The 24,828-nt window shown below is 39.6% G+C and overlaps 1 long non-coding RNA gene across 1 annotated transcript; it reads right to left on the bottom strand.

Annotated features, from left to right (window-relative positions):
• Window positions 1-7,610: 7,610 nt before the first annotated feature.
• On the bottom strand, window positions 7,611-14,368 carry LOC119864577. The gene is made up of 3 exons (XR_005374426.1): window positions 14,208-14,368; window positions 9,618-9,907; window positions 7,611-7,741 (listed from the first exon to the last, which is right to left on the bottom strand). It is a non-coding gene; the product is annotated as an uncharacterized LOC119864577 (long non-coding RNA).
• Between the last annotated feature and the right edge of the window lie 10,460 nt (window positions 14,369-24,828).

Here is a 24,828-nt window from a genome sequence, read left to right as displayed (position 1 = left end):
AAACCGGCAAGAAATCAGTCTGGTCCCCTGACTTCATTGAACACCTACTATGTGCCATAGATGAGTCAAACAGATGTTGTAAAAATGTTCTTGCAATGTGGTTGAAGAAGCAGGGCATAGATATAGACAATTTTCCTAATGGTGTAGTTAGGACATAAGAATTAGCATTCATAATTAATATTAAAACTAAGAGAGGCTTAAGTAGTAAGCCAGTGCAGTTAACTACATACTAAGATGTCTTGGGACTAACAGTCTTAGGGTTGATTGAGTGGTTTAACCATCACAGGGCTCTGCATAGCTGTCTCTGAGATAGTCGTATTTCCCTCATGGGCATAAAATGGCTGCCACACATTTAGGTAAGACATTCTCATATGGCTATGCCTGAAGGCAAGGGGGTATCTAGTAAGAGAAATCTCAGTGCACACTTCTCTCTCTCTCTCTCTCTTTTTTTACTTTTCTCTTTTTTCATATAAAACTATTTTTGCCCAAAAATTTCCAACAAGGGCAGCCCCAGTGGCTTAGCAGTTTAGCATTGCCTTCAGCCCAGGGTGTGATCCTGGAGACCCAGGATCAAGTCCCATGTCAGGCTCCCTGCATGGAGCCTACTTCTCCCTCTGCCTGTGTCTCTGGCAATCTCTCTCTCTCTCTCTATCTCTCATGAATAAATAAATAAATAAATAAATAAAATCTTTTAAAAAAATTTCCAACAAGCATACTCATATTGCATTGACCAGATCTGGGCCACAAGGACAAGCCTACCTGCAAGAAAGTCTAGAAACAGAAGTATCTGGGATTCTCAGGTTCTATAACAGGAAGCAACAAAGAAGTAAGAGATGACAATTGGTCATTGAAAATCCAATCCAAAGTCAGAAATAATGATAAGCTGCCAACAATGTGGCATAGACTGAGCTTTCCAATAGAATGTTCTTCAGTGATGGAAATGCTCTGTATCTGTGCTATCCAATATGGGAGTCACTAGTCTTTGTGGCACCTGACCATTAGAAATGGAGCTAGTGTGACTGAGAAACTGAATTTCAGTTTTATTTAAATTTAAATAGCCATGTAAGGCTAGTCACTACTATATTGAACAATGGAGAATTATAAACAATATCTTCTTAGAGGTCAGAGGCAAAACAGAGATCTCACTTTGAACCAAAATAATGTGGTAGCCTTAATGGAAGACGAAGAACTCAAAATGGATTCAGAAGACATTTGGGGTTTGGAAGTTTTCTAAGAGGGTAGACTTGTCCTATGGCAGGGATACAGAAAATAAGAAGGCATTCTTAGGAGATGCTAAGCAGATCAGTTTGATGGAAGTTGTTTTGTTTTGTTTTGTTTTGTTTTGTTTTGTTTTAGTGAAGGAGTGGGAAAAACTGAAAAACAGGTTCAAGTCAGATGGCAGAAAATTTTTGGATGCCAGCTTTGACTGTGTGTAATAGGCAAGTTATGTTGTTGAGAGAAGAGTAAAATATGAAGTGGTTTCATAAGCCATTAAACCTGTTATAGTACAAAAGATTAACCTGGTGATGGTAGGAAGGATGGACAGAAGATAGGAGATTCAGTTATGACAGTGCTGCCTAAATTTTTTATATGAAAAATGATGTTTGTATTGCTCACTGTGGCAAATGGATAAGGCTGCTCCTGGTCAGGAGTGACCAGCCCCAAGACTCCAGCTGCCCAAGCCATTCACCCCCAAATACTCAAATGACAAACATCATGTCCTCATACCTGTACTCTTTTTATAGCATGGTAGTGAGCACCAGCACACAGCTGGCATCCTCTAAGTTAGTAGCCTGTTTTGAATTAAATAGGTAGTGATGTATATGAAAAAGAAAGAAAAGAATGTGAAACAATTTACAGAATAAATTGAAAAGAATTGGGAACTAATTACATGTGGCTAGGATAGATTTTGCAGTCAACAGTAACTCCTAAATTTTAAGAATGATACCAGAAATAGGGGATCCCTGGGTGGCTCAGCGGTTTAGCCCCTGCCTTTGGCCCAGGGCGCCATCCTGGAGTCCCGGGATCGAGTCCCGTGTTGGGCTCCTGGCATGGAGCCTGCTTCTCCCTCTGCCTGTGTCTCTGCCTCTCTCTCTCTCTCTCTCTCTCTCTTTCTGTGTGTGTGTGTGTGTGTCTATCATGAATAAATGAATAAATCTTTAAAAAAAAGAATGATACCAGAAATAAAAACAACTTGAGAGATTATGAGATTGTTTTGAAGGCATATGGTGATTTTAGTTTAAGATATGGAGGCAAAAACTAGACCCCTATGGTGAACATCTCATTGGTAGCTCCCTAGTGATCCATGGCTCCAGTAGTCATGCTCGTCCTAGCTGCCTCCGATATTGACTCTGTGTTTGGCCATGTGACTTGTTTGGCCAATGGGACATTAACATGATACAGACAGAGACTTGACCTCTTGGAACCAGTCACCATGACATAAGGAAGCTCAGGCTAGACCACTGAATGATGACAGGTCATGGGGAGAGAGATGCGGAGCTATGTGAGTACGTCTCACATATTCCAGCCCTAGTCAAACTCCTAGTTGAGTGCCAGCATGGCAGTTGACTTTCAGCAGAAGAACCACTCAGCAGAGCTCAGCCATTTCAAAAATTGATGAGAAATAATAAATCATTGTTTTAAGCCACTATGCTTTGGTTGATTTGTTAGTTAGGCACCAATAAATAATGAAAATAATATTCAAATGAAAGTGTTCAGTGGGCCCTTGGTGATATGGGCATAGATCTCAGGCAAGAGATCTGAGCCTTAGATGTAACTTTGGAATGTATTCATGTTTCTGTTGTAGCTCTTACATTGTAATTAAATTGATTGCTTGTCTTCCCCACTAGACTGTGAACACTTTGAAGATAGGGACTAGGTCTTTTGTAATTTCTAGTACACTATTGTCTGTTTCAAGGAGCCATAAAACAATAGAGCAAGGTATTGTGAAAAGGGAATCAGATAGACCAGGCCTGAACTCCAAGCCTCCCAATTTCTAGCTATGTGACCTTTAGTAAGCTACCAGTCCTTACTGTGAAATGTGAGTAATGTCAACTGCCTCTCAAAGCCATTGAGAAGAGCCAGAGCCAGATGCAGTAGACACTCAATGAACAAAATGGAATCAATTGAGGGGACACTCAATGAACACAAATGGAATCAATTGAGGGGAAGTGCAGAAAAAGAAGAGCTGTGAGACTAGGGAATAACAAGGAGGCAGGTGAAGGAAAAAGTGATTCAGAGAGAGCTAGAGCAAGAGCAGGGGTATGAGAGAAAGATCCAGACCAATTGGAATGTAAGGAAAAGAACTGAGATTGGGTGGATTTTACTGACTATAAAAGGACAGAGATTTTTCTAAGATTTCATTTATTTATAGAGAGTGTGGGGGTGATCAGGGGTAGAAGGGGAAGGAGAGAAAGAGAGAAAGAGTGAGAGAGAATCCCAAGCAGAGTCACTGAAAGAGGCACGGGGCTCTATCTCACACCCCTGAGTTCATGACCTGAGCTGATATCAAGAGTTGGATGCTGAACCAACTGAAACATCCAGGTGCCCCTGGGGCAGAGATTTTTAATAAGAAAGTTTAAACTTTGGTTGGGCTTTCAGTATCCAGTAGAATTACCAGAGGGTAGGAATTTGTGGAGAATAAAGAAATGGTACAAGAAAGAGGAGTATTATTCGCACGACACCTTTTGAAAGATTCAATCTCAGGAATCGAAGTCTCTGAAGTCATTTCTCTCAATGTAGAGACTGGAAAGATTCGTGTCTTTGAAACACACACTAAAACCAATAGCTGCAAAACAGAACCATCAGTTATGCAAATATCCCTCATTACATTGATCTAGATGTGGAAAGAAATAAGGGCAGACACTTTGGGTTTTTGGTTTTGGTTTTGGTTTTGATTTTAGTATAGTTGACACACAATGTTACACTAGCTTCAGGTGTACAACATAGTGATTCCACAAGTTTATACATTATGCTTTGGTCACCACAAGTGTAGCTGCCATCTGTCACCATACAACATGACCACAATATCACTGACTATATTCCCCATGCTGTGCCTTGTATTCTTATTTTTTTAAGATTTTATTTATTTACTCATGAGAGACACAAAGAGAGAAAGAGACAGAGACACAGGCAGAGGGAAAAGCAGGCTCCACACAGGGAGCCCGATGCCCTTGTATTCCTATTACTTCATTCCATAACTGGAAGCCTGTATTCCCCACTCCCCTTCCTCCATTCTGCCCATGACCCCACCTCTTCCCTCCAGCAGCTGTCAGTTTGCTCTCCTTATTTATAGGTCTGATTCTAACTTTTTGTTTGTTTATTCATTTGGTTTTTTGTGTGTTTTTGGTTTTTTGGTGTTTTTTTTTTTTTTTTTTTTAGAATCCACTTATGAGTGGAATCATATGCCATTTGTCTTTCTCAGCCTGACTTATTTCACTTAGTATAATACCATCTAGATTGTTCCATGTTGTCTCAAATGGTACAATCTGTTATGGCTGTGTAATATTCCAATGCGCATACATATATGTGCATTATGTGCATGATTTTATATGTGTGTGTGTGTGTATATCACATCTTCCTTATTCATTTGTCTATCAATGGACACTTAGGCTGCCTCCATATCTTAGCTGTTATAAATAATGCTGCAATAAATGTAGGGGGGCATATATGTTTTCAAATTAGTGTTTTCATTTTCTTCACGTACTTACTAGTGGAATTATTGGATTTTTTTTTAATTTTTTTTTAATTTTTATTTATTTATGATAGTCATCAGAGAGAGAGAGAGAGGCAGAGACACAGGCAGAGGGAGAAGCAGGCTCCATGCACCGGGAGCCCGACGTGGGATTCGATCCTGGGTCTCCAGGATCGTGCCCCTGGGCCAAAGGCAAGCGCCAAACCGCTGTGCCACCCAGGGATCCCGAATTATTGGATTATATGATATTTCTGTTTTTAATTTTTTGAGGAACCTCCATATTGTTTTCCACAGTGGCTGTGCCGATTTACATTCCCACCAAGTGTCCCAGGGTTCCTTTTTCTCCACATTTTTGTCAAAACTTTTATTTCTTCTCTTTTTTTATTTTAGCCATTCTAACTAGTGTAAGATGGTTTTGGGTTTGCATTCCCTGATTATTAGGGATTTTGAGCATCTTTTCATGTGTCTACTGGCCATCTATATGCCTTCTTTAGAAAAAATGTCTGTGCAAGTCCTCTGCCCATTTTCTAATTGGGTTGTTTGCTTTTTTGGGGTGTTGAGTTGTATACATTCTTTATGTATTTTGAATATTAATCAAAATAAGGGCAGCCCAGGGTGGCTCAGTGGTTTAGCACCGCCTTCAGCCCAGGGCGTGATCATGGAGACCCAGGATCGAGTCCCACCTCAGGCTCCCTGCATGGAGCCTGCTTCTCCCTCTGCGTGTGTCTCTACCTATGTCTCTGCCTCTCTCTTTGTCTGTTGCTCTCATGAATAAATAAATAAAATCTTTAAAAGAACAAACAAAAAAATAAGAGAAAACTTCTAATGAAATCAGATTTTGTGGGTAAGATCTCTGGAGTTTACATTTTGAGTTTTGCTGCCCACCATCCTTCCTTTATCAGATAACAGCAACCTGATTTTGCTCTGGGAACCATCTTTCTTCCAATCTTCTTTTTTTTTTTTTTTTTTTAAGATTTTATTTATTTATTCATGACAGAGAGAGAGAGAGGCAGAGACACAGGCAGAGGGAGAAGCAGGCTCCAAGCAGGGAGCCCAACGTGGGACTCAATCCCAGGTATCCAGGATCAGGCCCCGGGCTGAAGGCAGCACTAAACCGCTGGGCCACCAGGGCTGCCCTCTTTCTTCTAATCTTAGTTCATATCTTTAGATGGGGCGGATTTCTCCTCTCTTCCACCTTCTGCTCCAGAAGTAGATCTATGACAAAGATCTAGTTAATAGAATATCATATCCATGCAACTACGGTGATGGGTTAGGGATGAATATTTATCCTAAATCAAGCCAATCCAGTCCAATCAGAGCTAGTTCTCATGTTTTGCTTGAGCACCTGAAAGAGATATGCCCCTTTTCTTTTGAACAGAAGCTTGGGATAATATAAACCTGGAGCTGCTAGCCATCAACACTGGAAGGAGCTGTTGTCTGAGAATATAGTCAACAAGGTGGAAAGCAGTATGGGAGAATGGAGAGAGATCTCTTCCTAATGACATTGACTAAATCTCTGGATGCAGCTATACCTGAGCTTTTTGGCTGTATAAACTAACAAATATCCTTTATTGTTGAAGCCAGTATGAATTGGTATTTTCATTAGTTGCAGTTGAAAAAATTCTGACTAACAAAACTCTAACAAAATGTAAATGTATTCGTGTATGGAGAAGGAAGAGTATCAGATGTATGTCTTTCAACATAATCTTCAAACAGTCTGTTGTATTGGACCCACTAACCACTCAGTTTTAAAGATGAGAACTCTGAAGCTAAGAGAGATGAACCAGTTTGTCCAATATCATAGAGGAGAAAAAAATGTCATTTAAATTAGATGATAGGGAAGCAGCTGACAAGTTACTGCTGTGAACTTGCCAAACCCAGCCCACCACTCATTTTTATATGTCACATGAGTTAGGAATGGTTTTTTATATTTTAAATGATAGAAAAGAAATGAAAAGATGAATTTCATGACAAGTGAAAATTATATGAAGTTACCATTTTGGAAGATAGTTTGGCGGTTTCTTACAACACTAAACATACTCTTATGATACAATCTAGCAATAGCACTCCTTGGTATTTGCCCAAAGGAGTTGAAACCATATGTCCACACAAAAAAACCTGCACATAGATGTTTATGGTAGCTTTATTCATAATTGCCAAAATTTGGAAGTACCTAAGATGTCCTTTATAGTAGGTGGATGGATAAACTGGGGTATAGCTAGACAATAGAATATTATTCAGTGCTAAGAAGAAATGAGATTTCAAACCATAACAAGATATGGAGTAACCTTAAATGCATATTACTAAACAAAAGACTTCAATCCAAAAAGGCGACATATCGTATGATTCTAATTCTATGACATTCTGGAAAAGGAAAGATTATCAAGACATAACACGATTAATGAATGTCATTTTATTTATTGTTTTTTTTACTATTTTTATAGTTTCTCTGTTCCTTTCCTCTTATCTGATCTCCTCATTTGTGGTTTGGTGACTTTCTTCAGTGGTATGCTTATATTCCTTTATCTTTATCTTTTGTGTATTTACTACAAGTTTTTGCTTTGTGGTTACCATGAGGCCTACATATAACAACCTATTATCTATAACAGTCTATTTGAAGTTGCCAGCAACTTACATTTGATCTCATTTTAAAACTTAACATTTGAAGCTTTTAATATTTAACTTTTTTTCACTTAACAATATTTGAGATTATAGCACATTTGAACATATACAACTACTTCATAAGCTTTATTTTCTGCATAGTATTATTCCTTCACTATATTCCTTCGTACTATTATTTGTACTGATGAATGGTCAGCTTACTTACTAAATGTAACATGATCTGTATGTATGTATGTGCGTCACACACCCTTGGATGGAAGTGTTTGCTCATGTATGCAAATGTAGCTGAGAGATGGATTTTATAGATCTTTAAATTCATTTCTTTTGATCGTGATGGAAAATTGAATTAAGCATTTTCTTTAGCATTTTCCCCCAGGTTTATTTGTCTGGATTTGGAATGGCAACAAGGCAGAGGAAAAAAAATACCTGAAAATTAAAAAAAAATATATATATATACATACATCTAATAAGAAGAGTTCAACCTTTTTAATATCAAGAAAAAAATTACTACTATGGGGAGCCATTATGCTTGTGGTTTTATTTAACTGACCTGATTTAAACCTCTGTGAAGTAGATATCCTTTTCCTTTTGTATAGGAAGAAACTGGGTGTCTGAGTGATGACTAAAGTCCTCACATTCCCACATATTATAAATAGTGGGATTGGATTTTAAATTTCGTCTTCTGTTTTAAAAATCCCAAGTTGATTTCACAATACATGGTATTGAACCTTAAAAGAGAATCTAGAGAGATGTTATCAATATAATTTCAGGTTTTGATTTTTAAAACCCTCCAGTGAAGATTAGGACTAGCAGTCCACAGAATTCTCTTCTTACCAGTACACCATTGAAGTAGAGGGAGGAAGGACAAAACCCCCTTTATTCCTACACATGAACACAGAGATGGAAGATTTATTATGTAAGAGGGCTATGGACAGAAACAATAAAAAATAGTCATCCTGAATTCAATATCTGCTTATTATCTAGGTCTTTCTAAATTTCTCTCCTTGACAGGAGCAATTAGCTACATCTCATGAAGAGATTTATAATCTGACAAGCCTGAAACCCTGGTAATTAGGAAACTCTTCATTATCACTCATCTTTTGAAGAGTGCAGAGTGGCAGGCAATTGTCAGCTTTAAAGTGGTCAAGCTTTAAATTGGCCGAGGATTCCTGAAGCCTCTCCCTCATGTCAGGAGGAAAAGAGAAAAAAGCTGCTGAATTTGGGACCTCTGTCTCTTGAACCCATTGAAATAGGGGATTCAAGCCAAATAAGGGAGTCATCTTCTGAGTTGGGGCTAAAAATCTACTCTGACCTTTGACATCCATGGGTTTTTAATTGGTTGTCTCCATATAACGTATATAAGTCTAGATTTCCCAGTTTACATCTTAATACCTGAGGTAGGTTCTTATAACTATTCCCCTTTTACAGATGAGAAAGCTAAATCACAGAAAATCAAATAGTTAATCCAAGGACACATTGTTTAGAAGTGACCCAGCTGGAATTTGAATCCAATACTGATTGGCTTCAGTCATTCGTTGTAAACATTAAGCTTCTAGTACACAAAAAACATATCATGTAATTCCACATCTTCTAAATGGAGCAATTTTCTATAAGCAGGAGACAGATACTTGAAGTTACTTTGAGGCTAAATGTCCTTGGTTAGGGGAAAGCATTGATTATACCCATGTGATGGAAGACCCTCTTCTGGAGAAAATGTAGTTTGAGGAATTATACATGCAGGAGGATGTATAAGACTACTTTATTCAATGTAAATCTTTGTCTCTGCAGAGTGTGATTCCTATGATGTCTATACATTATTGTTTGGTTTTAGAGGGGGATGGGTGTACATGCCTCTGTGTACATGTGTATGTGCGTGTTTTATCATTCAAACAATTGCCTGATGGAGAAAGAGAGCCAAGAACATAAAATAACAGGAGAGATGTGTAGACTTGATTGTCAAAATGAACCAGAGGAATCCCTGGTCTAAACTGCTGATGTCTGACAGGACTTCTATGGAAGACTTTCTGAGATCACCCTTGGGGAAAAACATGACCCTGTCAAAGGCCTTAGAGCTACAGAGATAATGGAAATTCCTACCATCAGTCATCATGGAAAGAGACCAATCCTGGGTTAAAAATAAGAACTGTGCTGGAAAGCCTTTAGGGGTAAGATGACCTTTTTCATCTCTTTGGTTTTGGTAGACACAAGCAGAAGAGATGAGATGTACTCAAGGACCCTTAAAGAGAAGATGTGACCCATTTCCCAAAATGTGGGGCAAGGTGAGGATTACTTAAACACTCACCTGATGCATTTGAAATGAATTGGATTCATGAACTCCGAGTGAAGCCAAATTTAACACCCAACTTGAAATGTCTCTGTGTGGTAGTGCGTTTCAATTTCTCTGAGATCTTTGGTAAGGTTTCACTGAACATTATAGCCTGGTGTCAGCTTTCACTTTGAGTTGAGTAGATTCTCTTTGATTACATTTGAAGAGGAACAACAGCAGACTGAATAGAGAGTTTGTAGTTGATGTTTCCTTGTTCATAATTGCAGATAGACCACCTGTATTTTTATATTCTTCCTCCCCAAGTTCTGCAAAATGACATGAAAGACATAAGATTATTAATTCACATAGTAGTTATTGTTGTGCCTCACTCATATCTCTCATACTCACCAGGTCATTAGATAACTGTAGCCAGTGTATTGGAAAAGAAAGCTGAAGAAATCTCTCCGGATATAAGTAGAAAAGATCAAGAGATGGTCAATAGAAGAAAGATAAGGTCTGAAGGTCAATCCTGTAGAAACAGAATATAACTCATGGGGGAGAAAAAAAAAGAGGGTAACAGGGAAGGGAAGAGAGAAAATTATCACAGAGCAAACATAAGAAAATTTCCCCAAACTGAAGGACACAGATCTTTAGACTAAGAGCATGCTGGCAAAAGCTCAGCATGATTATGGAAATAAGATGAATGTTATAGTGAGTCCTGCTGCATGCCCCCCAGATATCCCTACAGAACTGAGTCCTGGGTGCATTGGTGGCTGAGGGTTCTCAGAGGATTCCTCCTTGGGCAATTAACATTAGCTCAAGAGTACTGTCTCACTCAAGGTCAGTCCCTTCTCGGGATGGCTCGCGTCTATGACTGGCCTGCAGGAGAAAAGCACATAAGGGCCCAGCCTACCTGCCTGAGGTGGGACAATTCGGAAGTGCTATTCCAACTCCAGACCTCTCCACAGGCTTAGCTGAAGCCTCTGATCAGATGCATCGCTGTTCAATGTCTTCTTCTGCCTAGTGCTGCTCCCCTGATCCCTCACACATGCTGTTTTCAAGAGCAGTCTTCAATATTTGCACAGTATTTTCTGCCTCTGAACCCAGGCTAAGATCACATCAAGGCATATTGTGGTGGGGCACCTGGTGGGGTTCAGTGGTTAAGTGTCTGCCTTTGGCTCTGGGCATGATCTCTGAGTCCTGGGATCTAGTCCCACATCGGACTCGGCTCAGGGAGCCTGCTTCTCCCTCTGCCTATGTCTCTGCCTCTCTCTGTGTGTCTCTCATGAATAAATAAATAAAATATTTTTTTAAAGGCATATTGTGATAAAATTTCAGAGCTCAAGGTATAAAAGGAAGATCCTAAAAGCTTCAGTGGGGGAGGGGGAGGGACACAAAAGATCAACTGTAAAGGAACTGGGAACAGAATGGCTTTAGATTTCTCAACAGCAACATTGAAATCTATAAAAATGCCTTTTAAATAATGAGGGGATGGGCACATGGATGGCTCCTTTGAGTGACTGATTCTTGGTTTTGGCTCAGGTTCCTAGGACAGAACCTCCCCAAGGGCTCCATGCTTAGCAGGGAGTCTGCTAAAGAGTTTCTCTCCCTCTGCCCCTGCCCCCATTTGTGCATGCTCTCTCTCTTTCAAAGTAAATAAATAAATCTTAAAAAACAAACAAACAATGAGGTGAGAATATTTTCATTCTATGTTTAGATTTACTATTAGACTATAGATTCTATCCTATGAATATATAACTAAGTGAAAGAAGGGCATAAAGACATTCTCATATGAGCAAGTACTCAATAAATCTACATCTTTCTTTGGAAAATACTAGAGTGAAATGATAGAAAAACGGAAGAGCAACAAACTAAGTATAGACAGTCTATCAAAATGAAAGAGTAAACCAAGAAAGCGAAAGACACAAGAGATAGGAAAATATGGGATGTTATCCAGAAGACTGGCAAAGATACAGTCTTAGGAATGCAGACTTGCAGCAAGCTAAGAGAAAAATTGGCCCAGATAGAATCAGGAGAACAGCGGGCTTTAGAAAGGAAGGCTCTAGGAACCAAGAAAATTTATAATAATAATAATATTAACTCTAGCAGAAATATATGTTTGAACCCAATTCTAATGAATTGAATATTTGCATAATAAAAATAATATAAACATTGATTATTTTTTAGTAAAACATGTGACTATGTTGAGTATTGAGAAAAAGGAAAATGGTGGGATATGGTGATGACCTAAGTACTTACGTAAATGTAGTTAAGTCAGTGGATACCTTCTTATGTTGATGAACCAAGAAATAGTAGTATATGCAAAATTTTATAAATATGGAAGTAAATGCTAGAGGATGTAGCTAGGAAAGTGACAGAAGGATTGCTTCTCTAGGGGAGAAGTGAAAGACCGTGCAAGGAATGACTTCTTAAACTATAAACCCTTAAATATTGCCTGTGTTAGACTTTTATTTTAAAGATTCTATTTATTTATTCATAAAGAGAGAGAGAGAGAGAGGCGGAGACACAGGCAGAGAGAGAAGCAGGCTCCATGCAGGGAGCTTGACATGGGACTCGATCCCGGGTCTCCAGGATCACACCCCGGGCTGCAGGCAGTGCTAAACCGCTGTGCCACCGGGGCTGCCCTGTGTTAGACTTTTAAAGGAATGTGTACACATTTGTTTCATAAAAAAGAATGATAGAAAATGCTCTGCTGTGTAGTGATTGTGACAAATGGGAAGGGCAAAGATGAAGGAGATGGCATGCTCAACCAACAAAAACTCATGGAACGTGAGAGCATTTCCTAGGAGTCAGTAGAAAAACTTGACAAAGGGATCCTGGTAAAGGACTGAACTTCCTAAAATCAAATCATCTTGATATACCAGTTTCACATTTAGGTTCTGCTGATAGGTTTGAAATGTAATTACGAGTGCTTGGCAACCATTCTACCATATGTACTGAGACCTACGGTGGATATCACTACTTCAGCACTGCTCTATTTTATACATAGGCATGATCAATTAGCAATGTGCACCATGAACACAGAAGGAAGGAGTGACAGCACATTTCCCAAAGCCCTGCAGCTTCAGAATCCTTCTCAACACAAAACTCCAAGGACCATATCATTGGGACAATGGAATGACTCTGAAGGGCTGTTTCAATTCCAGAACTCCTCATAGGATTGGTATCCCTATAGACAATTTACCATCCTGAGTATAAAAGCCGACCTCCCACATGTTATTTTGGGTCCTTTCAGAAACAGATGCTAATACAGGATTAAATGTATCAGTGGTTACGGGGGAAAAGGCTGTGAGAGAATATGGAGATGCTGGGAACCATCAGACCACATTACAAATCTGTGCCCAATAAAGGAAAAGAAGGAAGTTTGAAGTGCAGTACTATGGAATGTTTGGTAAGACCATAGGGACATCCTCAAGTCAAAATCACCCATTATAAGAGTCCTGTGCCTTCCAGAAATGGGTGTGCCTTAGTATCCTTGCCATGTTCAGTCATTGGCTCTGGGAAGCATGGCCTCAGACCAAGCACAGTGATGTACTTCAGAGCATAGCAACTGGGTTTAGTCAATAATTCTCCCTGCAGTTGGAGGTCTATGGCTCACATTCCCATGTTGCCACATTTCACCTTGGGAAATCAAGAGCACTAAGCAAGTTTCAGACTGGCCTATGGAACTAGGTACCTGAAACACAAGTGTGACCATAGAGTAACAAGGGAACGTTGAGGAATTGGAACTTGAGCAAGGCAAGGCTTTAGGAAGTAGCAGATAGACTGGGTTGTTGATATCTGCCTCCCAAATAGGTTCATAAGGTCCACTGGCCAGATGTGGATAGGAAGAGAAGAATAATCTTGTTAGCCTGAATTTGGGCAATGAGATTGAGGAGAAGAAATCAGAATCAAGAGTTAGGAAGACCCTCATTGGAATCCTCCCATGTGTTTGTCAGGTACTCCAGAGCACTGACCCAACACATTTCTATTCTCTTCAATGACCGAGACAAAGCTATTTTAATCAGTAATTACATTAGAAGCTACAATTAGTCACAGCACTAACAACAAAAACCATTAGTAAGCACCAACTAAGTACTTATTCCTATGAAGTAGGTACTGAAAACACAATTATTGACTTCTGGGTACTTATAGTGTAGCAGCATAAACAAATCCAACCAGTGTGTGCTGCAGACACACACACTGACACACACAGACACACAGACACACAGAACAGGGCTGCTCAAAACAGGCAGCCCTGTTTACTTCAAAGAGAGACATTTGTACAAAGTAGCCCCTAAAAGTTGGTTACTTTGTCTGCTGTGCCATCAAAAAACCCAGAGATTTGTTTCCAATGTTAGATAATATATTTTTAGACTCTAGTTACTGTTTTCCCCAAACTCATGACATAAAAAGCTTCTCTTTGAATTCATTTGTGTCATCATGTCTATAGAACTATACAAGCCTAACCACTTAGGTTATTGAAAACCATCGTTTTTTCCACTTAGGCCAAACATCAGTCATTTAGATATATCTTGTAGTTGATTCCATTAAAAGCTAGTCATTGACACAACTGTCAAAACACAGACTATATTGTGAACAGCCATCTTTGTTTGAGGTACTTACCAAATGCTGAAGATTCCCCATCCTCTAACTCAGTATGTGGTGAGTTGTAACTTTCTTTGCTTCCATCTCTGAGTGTTTGAGTAATAAACAGCACCAAAACAAATCCAGATTTGGTTTATGCATACTGTTTAAGTTTCAATATTCTGTGAAGTATGAATTTGTTACCCATCGAACAGCTAGGGAAGCTATTTAGAGAAGTTATTCGAGGTTGCACCATGAGTCATGAGGTCATATCAGAACAATAACACTTGGCCTAATCTGTACTCTAGTGTCCCATTGAATGTTTTATCTAGCCCAACCTCATATTTCCAGCAGCAGTCTCCACCAAATCTAGACTATAGTGGTCAAAATACTTGGTGGAAGAATCATCTTTGTCATTAAATTTCTTCTTCTTCTTCTTTTTTTTTATTTATGATAGTCACACACAGAGAGAGAGAGAGGCAGAGACACAGGCAGAGGGAGAAGCAGGCTCCATGCACCGGGAGCCCGACGTGGGATTCGATCCCGGGTCTCCAGGATCGCGCCCTGGGCCAAAGGCAGGCGCTAAACTGCTGCGCCACCCAGGGATCCCTGTCACTAAATTTCTAAAGCAAAATCCAGATGGCCCTGCCATTGGTTATTTAATGATACCACATGTTTTGTTTTGTTTTTCAAACTCACTTTCTGAATTGAAAAAGAATAAGAAAAATATTTGAGGACTTTCTAGTTCTTTCTGCTAGCCTGGTAATAATAGTAAGATCATCTACCATTTTATCTATCTGTAGAGAAATACTACCTTTCAAAAAGGTGGTGTGATGACCAACTAAAAAAGACAGAAAGACACTATCTGAAAAAGAAGAGGTCCCAAAATGACAAATACTGAAAGTGTTGATCTCTCAGATGCTAACTGGACTCCCTGAATAATCTAACACTTCAAAAGCTGCACACTGATTATGTGCCTTGACCACGTCCGTCCCATTAGAGTTAATGAACATCTCAGGGACCTGCTGGGCCACATTCCCATTTTAAGTACTGAGCTCAGGACATATACCACATTGGAAACTCAAAGATTTTCCCTTCCCTGAGAGTAGTTTCATCATGTTTTGTTTGGAATGTATTCCTAACTCTATTGTAATAAAAAACAATTGAGTTAATAACATGCTACATTTGTCAAGATTTGTCTGAGAAGTGGTAGTGCTTTGGGTTTTTTGTTTAAAGCCTAAAAATAAGAAGGAACATTTGGCAGAAATCCAGGTCCCAAAGATACTGTATGATTCTAACCATTAAATATAAGGAAGTTTAATATATGTTTCTTTTCTTAATTACTATTTTTGTCAAATGTGTAACTCCTGGAATGTCCCCCATTAGCCTTAACTATATTAATTTTACCATAGCTACAAAAGCAGAAGAAAATCATGCCACAACTCTTATTTTCCCCAAGCAGTTGTTCTTTGGTTCATCTTTAGAGTTAAGAAAAAAATATTTTAAAAATTTAAAAGTATTCATCTGAAGAATGTAATTTTCATGAGGAAATAAAGGAGTCAAATAACAATTTACCTTAGAGACTATCATGAGGAAAAAACAACACATTTCAATTTGCTTTTCAAAAATTCTGTTGACAATTTCCAGGATATATGCACTCTCTCACTCTCACGCACAACCCTCACACTCACACATGCTCTCAGATAAACATATACCCCCTCATACATATATTCATTCATTTGGACTACCTTGCCATGTTATCTAGTAGAGATTCTACTCTAAGTAGTGATTTTCTTTTGGATCTGTTCCCAAAAAAGTGTTTTTTAAACAAGTGTTTTCAGGGGGACTAATTCTGTGGGATTTGAATAGGTGGTCCCAGGTGTGTGTGTGTGTGTGTGTGTGCATGCGTGTGTGTGTGTGTGTGTGTGTGTGTGTGATCAAATGGGCTTAAGAAATTCTGAGGCGGGGCACCTGGGTGGCTCAGTGGTTGAATGTCTGCCTTTGGCTCGGACGTGATCCCGGGGTCCTGAGATCAAGTACTGCATCAGGATCCTCACAGGAAGCCTGCTTCTCTTTCTGCCTATGTCTCTGCCTCTCTCTGTGTCTCTCATGAATAAATAAATAAAATCTTAAAAAGAAAAAAAAGAAATTCGGAGGTAGAGAAAACTAAGCGGGTCTTCTTAGTGTAGAATCTTAGGACAGAATTACTCAGAGCCTTTAGTGAACTAATATGTTGTGTCTCCATTAGAAACATACTGAAAATGGTCTGTGATGTTTGATTGGTAGCAACTTGTCACATGGCTATTGAGCCCTTGCTATGTGGCTTATCTGAGCTGAGATATACTGCAAGTACAAAATACACAATGTAGTAGAGAAGAAAGGGTAATATATCTCATTAATAAATGTTTTCTATTGACCATATCTTGAGATGATGATACTTTAGATATTTTGGATTAAATAATTATTAATATTAATCTCACCTGTTCCTTTTCACCTTTTGTAATGCGACTACCAGAAACCTTAAAATTACATATGTGGCTTGCATTATATTTCCATTGGACCATGCTGGTATGGAGCATTTTCCAAATGTCGTTGACCGTGAGAATTAGTTTTTATATACCATCTTACCGATGTTGTTTGGTAGGCTTTGAATTCTGAGATTATGCTGTTTACCAATCAGGTGGAGGGTGGTCAGCCTTTGCAACAGAAGGGTTGTTTTGCATTCTCTGGGAACACTGGCCAGAATGAGGATAAATGTTGTGTCTAAAGGTATGTTCCTGAGATCCTACTATGTGCCAGGCTCTGCACTAGACACAGAGCACAGGTCAGTGAATCCTACAGACAGGGCCGGAAATATAACAATAGAAACCAGCAAGTAACTGCATTGTGCTTTACACTGCTTACTCAAATGCAGATTCCTGGGCACCACGTCAGACCTACTGAATGAGCTCTCTGGGAATGGAGCATTTCTAACAAGCACTTACAAGGATTGTGGAACACATTAAAACTTGCAAACAACTGTGCTAGCTGGGTCGGTAAACATGAATAAAACATCTTCATCTGTCAGCCTCTTGGTTGCAAGCAACAGACATGGTCACTAGCCATCTTAAGTAAAGAGGGAATCAACTGGAAGGATATCAGGAGCTTGAAAGAAAGCCAGAAAAATGGGCTTCAAAAACAGAAAACAAGGAAATCTCAGAGGCTTAGCAGCAGGAACTGTAGAGCTTAGGTGTGGTCAAGATATCACCAAACTTCCAGCCTCTGACGTTTTCCTCCATCTTTGTATCACACACGTGAGATTCAAGGTGTGGAATTGGCCTCGTGGTCATGTGTATATAAGGGTAAGGGAAAGACTTGGTCTTCTGTTTTTGTTATAGGAAACAGCAGCGAGGGCTAGCTTTTGGGAATAGCCATCCTTCTCTGCCACTCCCAAGATTACAAATAATGGAAAATTCCTCTAAAAGGAAGGCCAAAATACTACCCAGAAAATGTGTGATGAAGTGGGAGAAGTAGAGATTGAATGCTCGACTGCTCCCAAATAACCACTGCCCACCATGAGAACCTACAGTAAAATAATTTCCAAAGTGTAGAATCTAGTGCAGAGGTGCTAGTGGGGAGGGGGAGGATCAATGTATGTTATTTTGAAATTCCTCTGTAGAGAAGATGTGCTTCCTCTCCCCATCCATAAAATAAATATTTTTATTTTATTCTTTAAATTATAATCCAATAGTACCATTATTAATTTTCTTGCTCAGATTGTTTCACTTTGATTTTTCGGAGCTCTCACAGATTAGTTCCTGTGTCCTCTCTCCAATCTAGTCTCTGGACTGGGCTAGGCTTCTTGAAGGCAAGGACTCTGTCTTATTTGACTTTGCAGAATGGAAAATGCCTTATGCATGGATGTCACTGGGCTCGAAGTTGAAGATCCAAATTATTCTTCTGACTCAGCAAATACTGTTTTGTGTGAGGTTACACAAGAAGCAGCTTCTGTCTAGGTCAGTAACCAACAAGTTGTTAAAGAGTTTTACAACTTGCAAGCATGCCCCATTGCGTGATGCCATCTCCACAACCAACGTATAAAGCTGATATTGGAGAACAGAACTTACATTGGCATTGATATTTAAGCAGAGTTTTAGTGTCCTTCTGCAGGGTCAAGTTTCAGCTCCTTAGTGGGTGGAGAGGTCTAGGTCCAGGGGATTCTAAGATATGAGCCAAGATGGCTAGGGCAGAGGATAGTCATCAAACACGTCAAAGGATTCAGTTTAACAGCTGCATAAATATCTATATTTTTTAACACTTGGTAGAGCCATATTAGCACATACCAGTACAAACTGACTATTTTCTCTGTACACAAGCAACAATTTCCCTGCTTATGGGCACTTTTATACCCATTTTATAAACTGAGATCAAGTAATGTGCTAAGGCTGCAGAGCTAGAGATAAGCGTAGATTTCTCAGTAGAGTTCTGTTCGTGACAACATGAATTTTGGAAATTAAGGAAATTAACTTGAATTTTGAAATTAACCAGATTCAGATGCACCTTCTACCTTTTCTCAGAATTCCTCCTCATAACATGAAATGGCATATTATTGCATTCCAGTTCTAAAGCATGGGTGCTCAAATGCCCCCTGACTCTGTGATAAGACTTCTGGCCTATAAGGTGAAGAAAAGACACATTTTCTTGTGTTTTTTGATATACATCAAATTTGAAAATGAGATTTTTCTATTTTCCAACTTGAGACCCCATCCTTCTACAAAAATGCTCTGCTCCAAGGTGCTAGTGTTCATTATCAGCAGTAGCCTGGACATGTAGCTTCCTCCTCCTTAATCCACTTCACTGGACTGCGGTGGTTCTGCACAGCTGGGGTTGATAAGAGGCTCCCGTGCTCGCTGGGCAGTATTTTTAAAGTTCTTACTTCCCTCCTTTATTCTCCAGGACATTCCTGGGTAGAGATGCAGGTTTGCATTTTCTGCCTTCCAACAAGGGAGTCAAATTGAGGCATACACCTGTGTAAGTGTGTGTGTGCGTGTGTATGTGTGTGTGTGTGTGTGTGTGAATTGTGGACTGTGAGCTCCATTTTGCTTTTTGCTGACTCATTCAAAACCTCAGAAGTCCTTATTTTGAACAGGTGCAATTAAAAACAGACCAAAAACCCAAATTCTCCACTGTACTCAGTATCTACTAGAACCTTTGATTCCTGGGTCTTCTAGGAAGAAAGGGGCTACTGAAGATGCAGTCCTCATGGAAGATGCAGCAGCAGCAGCAGGCAACCATGTTTAAAGACAGAATTTGTAATTTCTAAGCCTTAAATTCCTAAGTAGCCTAACTTATGATGTTGTCTTGTAAAGTGAATGAGACAACTGTTTGAAGATTCCCGGCCACAGAGTTAATGCTCAGTTAAAGTCAGCTATCATTGTTGTTATATTCAGTCCTTTTGGGGCCAGGGCTGACTGGACTCTAAGGAAGAGAAATCAGTGAATAGACTAACCAGCACCCTATGCCAGGAATGACACAACTGAATAAGTCTTCAGAAATGTGACTTGATAATACTCAGAGGAAAAGGTTATTACGGATAGAAACTGAAGCTGAAAAGTCAAGATGTGCCCATCCAAGCACCCAAAGATCTTGTTCCAAGGCAGTTCTACAGAGTCTTGATGCAAACATTTTTCACCATCTAATTGGCTGGAAGGCAATATTGTTGTCAGAGATAAAATAACTGTCAACAGAGAAATGAAACCAAACTATGTTCTCATTTTTTTGTTCCCATTTTTATATTACATGAATCTTCGTCCTCTTAAGAGTTTATGACCAGTGTACATGGTGGTTTTAAAATAGTGGTTGATAACTCCATATTATCAACTTGATAGAAAATACAATAACTAACTAGAAGTGTGAAATAAGAGTATAGGGCCAGATTGCATACCATACTATAATACAGAGTAGTAGTTTATCAATTGTAATAACTCAGAAATGCATTACAGCTTTTCTTTGGCATGTTCTGGAGAACTTTTGAATGTCTATGGACAGATATGCATCTTTATGCTAAAGAAGGAACAGCAATGTAGAAGGCTTTCATAATAAAATACAAAGCTCAGTTAAAGTTGCATCCCAGTATTTGGAAAACTGACACTTCTCTTAAAAAGGATATTTGAAGGTCATACTGGGAACCATGATGAACCAGAGGAAAGCTCAATTTCTAGGGTTTTGTAATCTTTGCCCCCTTTTTTTGATGCTTATTGAGCTATTCAGTATACTTGTTTAATCATATAATTTTGTTGCTTTTGAGTTTTGAATGCATGTGTGTTGGTTTGGCGTCCTTATACCATTTAAGATCCAGACAAGAGGGCAGCCCGGGTGGCTCAGTGGTTTAGCACTGCCTTCAGCCCAGGGCCTGATCCTGGAGACCCAGGATCAAGTCCCATGTCAGGCTCCCAGCATGGAGCCTACTTCTCCCTCTGCCTGTGTCTCTGCCTCTCTCTCTCTCTCTCTCATGAATAAATAAATATATATAAAGATCCAGACAAGAAAACTGTAATTACTCTAGGGATCTCAAGCAGAGAGGATTTAATAGAGGGAATTGGTTATATAGCCACTGGGAAGAACTGAGAAGTGAAACCGGTAATGTGAGGTTAGCAATGGCAGGAAGCTTAGTACCTTTGTACCAGGTCTAGGACTGGAGAGAGAAAGGATATAAGTTACCAAACCCAGGATTTGGGGCCATGCTGGAAACTGGAATCCTACTAGGCTGGCAGGTGGCAATCAGGTAGGACTTTCCTACAGAAAGGGAGCTACAAAGGAAATACAGCCATGTCACGAACACCCTGTGAAAGAGTTGAGGAGTATTTCTGCTCTCCTCCTCTTGGCCTTCAATGCCTCCCACTGGCCAAACCACCTGAAAGGCAAGGAGCAACAGAACCCAGGGAATGCAGTTCCCTAGGGAACAGAGCCCAGAGCAAAAGAGGTACTGACCAGCAAGGGTCCAGCCATATAAGCCGCTCAGTGTCATCTATGGCATCTCCAGGGTGCTTCTTTTCCATAGACGGTCCATTCTTGGGGTAGACATGTGTGATTGCCTCCATTTGGGGTGTGATGCTCTCTTAAAGGTAGGAGCTATAAGAAGAGAAGCACTGAAATCCCATAGTCAAATTCAAGAGAATAGGCTTACAAGTAAAAAGGATATTTTTAAACTCATAGAACTCTGCAGCTCATGTCTAATGTGTTCCAGCTACAACCTGATGACTCAGAAGATTTTTTGGGGGTTTTGTTTTAGCAAATCTTGATTATCAATGTGATCAGCCCTCTCCCAGATCTGGAGGGAATGATTAGCAGGATGCTAGCTGTGAACTGAACTAGATAACGTTGCACTTGAAAAGGACACATCTTGCATCCTTAATCTCAAGGATATTTTAAATAGAATTGAAATAGATGTTTGCCCATGACCTCTGGTAGTAATGGGTTCTGAATTTTGGATAATATTTTATGTTATTTGCTTTATTACCTTCCTAATCACTCTGACATATGTGTGTGTGTGTGTTTTGTTTTTGTATTTGTTTAATTCATGAGAGACACAGAGAGAGGCAGAGACATAGAGAGAGGGAGAGACAGGCTCCCTGTGGGGAGCATGATCCTGTGGGGCTTGATCCTGGGACCCCGGGACCACGACCTGAGCCAAAGGCAGTCACTCAACCACTGAGTCACCCAAGTGCCCCGTGAGTGTGTTTTAATTGCACTTGGATTGAATTATCAAAGCAATTGAAAATCCTAGGCAGTTCTTACATTGTAAAAGCTGATTTAGCTCATCTATGCAGTGTCAGAAATTGTATCCACTTGTAAAGTGTTACTGTGTGACACAGGTTTTGTCATTTCCATTGCCTCATGGCAGAGAGGTAGATTTCAACAAGACTGGCCATTAATATCCTGCAACTGCTGGACACCAACTAGTGAAGTGGGCTAGACTTCTTCAACATCTGGAAACCCTAAGAGAACTCCTTCTGAGCTTAGTTATTAACTCACCCTGACACTTGTTCTTTTGTTCATGCTTTGCCTCAAGGAGTTCACCCACAGTGTATTTATTTTAAGAGCAATCCTTGCAAGAACTATCCCCTTACCAAGAAATACATCAGAGACTTCCTGGTTCTTGGGCTGCAGATATCCCTCTATGTCCATGGAGACTGGGATTACACAGCCATGAACTCCATTGTTTGTAACATAATTTCTGGCATTTCACACATTTGTCTTTGTGTAAGACATTTATTTGTAAAAATAGTATCCTTTCTGCCATTTATAGGTGGATTCAATCCAGCCTATGGATGCAGATGGAAGACCCTGAGGAAGTCCTCCAAGTTGACACAATTCCCATTTCACCATTAGTTCCAGTGGGATCCAGTAGGAAACTCATGTCTCATTTTTCATTCCTTTGAGGGTGTCAGGCATGTAGAGCTGGATACTGGTGGGGTGTCTGCCAGGCCCATATTAAGTAACCCCCTTTCTCTGAGAATTACTTCTCTCCATAGACACAGGGGATTGGGCCCCAGATAGCCACACTTATACAACTTGACTTCATTCGCATTAATTGGACCTGAGTGGTCCAATGGGTCAATGGTCATGACCCATTCAGGGCCAGTTTCTCTATCCCTAGAATTTACAATAGAGAGAACGCTATTCAGGGTGGTCTGGTGTCTTGAACCAAAGAGATGTTACATGGGAAGAAGTAAGTAGCCGTTTCACCCAAGGGCATGAATTCAGTTCAAGAGAATTACCTGCAAAGAGAGAAAAGACAAAGAGGTTAAAGTATTGCCTAGTGAATTCATTACCTATTACTGTACCACAAATTGCTTTCAAAATAGCAGCTTAAAACCACCAAAATTTATTAGCTTATACGGTTTCTGAGGATCAGGAATCTGGGATCAGCCTAGCTGGGTATTTGTGGCCCAGAGTTTCTCATGAGTGTTCTGACAAGATGTTGGTTGGGGCTAGAGAATGCACTTCCAGAGTCACTCATCCACTCATGTGGCTGCTGGCAGGAGGGTTCTGTTTCTTGCCAGATGACTTTCTCAATTGTTTTGCTTACATGACAGCTGACTTTCATCACAGCTGAGAGAAAGAGAGAAGGCAACCCACATGGTAGAGGAGCTTAATTCTCCTCTTCTTGAGTGTGTACTGGACTTAGTGACTCTTCCAAAGACAAAATTATGGAAAGGGAAAGGTATTGACCATAAAGTGAAGAAATATGGCAGATATCAGCTTAATCAAGGTTAACATCACCAGTGATAAGTCATGTTGATATTATATACTCCTGATATGATGTAACGAGAAGGTTATCTCATCTTGTGGTATTCTTCTCTCAAATCTGTAATCCTAGACTAGTTCTGAGAAAACAGGAGTCAAATCCAAACTGAAGGGCATTCTACAAAATATGACCAGTACTCTTCAAAAGTTTAAAGCTTATTAAAAAACACAAGACTGAGAAATTGTTACAGACCTTAGGAGATTAAGGATACTTGGTGAATAAATGCCATGAGGTGTCCTGGATTAGAACCTAATACACAAAAAGGACATAAGTAGGAAAATTTGTGAAATTTGAATAAAGTCTATGGTTTAATTAATAGTATCAGTATTAATTTCTTAGTTTTGACAAATGTACCATGGCTATGTTAACATAAGGGGTAAGCTGGGTGAATAAGATTTGGAAACGCTTTGCACTATCCTTGCAACTTTTCTATAAATCTATAAGTATCACCCCTCCAAAAATATTTTAACAACCATGCCCCTTCTATTAAACAAATAAAACCAACAACAATATGCAAAGTGACAAGCCCCAGGTGGGACCATACCTCTTATGAAGGAGATCTAGCTTCAACCTGTATGTGGGTGGGTTGGTGGGATAGTCTGAGAAGACTTTGCAGAGAGAATAAAGTCCAGTGCATGCAGAAGAGAGTGAAACTTATAGCTGTAGCATCATGAAATATTCAAATAATTTATAGGATTGTACAGGCTCAACAAATGGCATGGGGATGGGGGTGGTGCCTGGGGTGAAAGAGAGAGTAGCATGAACAATGCTAGAGAAACAGTTCTGGGCTCTTGGGATGAAACTGACACAGCATTGACTTTCTTTTTCTTTTCTTTTCTTTTTTTAAGCATTGACTTTCTGTAGGAAATTGTATTAGTCTGCTCTGGCTGACATAGTAAAATACCATAGACTGGGTAGCTTAAAACAACAGAAATTTATTTCTTATGGTTCTGAAGCCTGGAACATCCAAGACTGGGAGCCAACATGGTTGTGTTCTGACGAAGACTCTCTTCCTAGCTTCTTTCTAGGTTGCCATCTTACTGAGTTTTTATATGGTAGAGAGAGATGGTGTCTCTTCTTGTGAGGACAGTAATTCAGATCTCCAACTTCATAGACTCATTTAAACCTAATTACCTTCCAAAGACCCCATCTCTAGAGATGTATCCATGGAGTTAGGGCATCAATGTAGGAATTTCCGGAGGGGGAACACAAATAGTCCATAATAGAGATCTTATAAGACAATACTCTATTCTCCATCCCTGGGATAGATAGATTCCATGATACACTTGATATGCTGAGGTTATAAAAATAAATATCCCTAAATCTCAGTGACTTAAATAAATGTTTATTCCTCCCTTATGCTCTCTGTCC

This window comes from Canis lupus, chromosome 20 (genome assembly GCF_011100685.1).
Source record: "Canis lupus familiaris isolate Mischka breed German Shepherd chromosome 20, alternate assembly UU_Cfam_GSD_1.0, whole genome shotgun sequence".
Lineage (NCBI taxonomy): Eukaryota > Metazoa > Chordata > Mammalia > Carnivora > Canidae > Canis > Canis lupus.
This window is presented reverse-complemented; position numbering and strand designations above follow the sequence as displayed.